This window comes from Penaeus monodon, chromosome 30 (genome assembly GCF_015228065.2).
Source record: "Penaeus monodon isolate SGIC_2016 chromosome 30, NSTDA_Pmon_1, whole genome shotgun sequence".
Lineage (NCBI taxonomy): Eukaryota > Metazoa > Arthropoda > Malacostraca > Decapoda > Penaeidae > Penaeus > Penaeus monodon.
Genome location: NC_051415.1, coordinates 14,435,991 through 14,436,586, shown reverse-complemented (window position 1 = coordinate 14,436,586; position 596 = coordinate 14,435,991).

Genomic DNA, 596 nt, shown 5'->3' with positions numbered 1-596 from the left:
GATAATGATTGAGTTATTGATAATCAAATTAGTAAACGATGTTTACAGAAAAAAATCAAAACGCATAAATATTTCGCCATTTACAAAATATTTCCTTGAAAGAGAACAAAGTGTCTTAATTATTCTTTAAATCACTTCGATAGTTTCAAATAAGATATAAGCATATAATTGAAAGACATACTTTTTCAATACTATATTATGAGGAATCAACCATTTTTTTTTCTTTTTTCAATTTAGGCCATTAGTTTCAATTAGTATATGAAAAGTGGTAAAATGGCATTGGTGAGCGGGGAAATCTAATTCCAGGACAATTAATTTCGTCTCAAATAATTCGTCATGTTATACTTTTAATCCAACATCAAATTGCAGTAGCTGTATATATTTGACACTCAATATATCATAAAAAAGCGATAAAAGTTCATTTACTGATAAAAGTCTATTTGGATAAGACAATGGATGTAGACTATAAATGAATAATGAAGAAAATTAAGCAAATAAGATGAGCTTTAGCACAAAAAATGAGTATAGTTGCACTTATCTCATTTCCGTTTACATGAACTATTCATTATTTCTCATTAAAAGTCCGATTCACTATG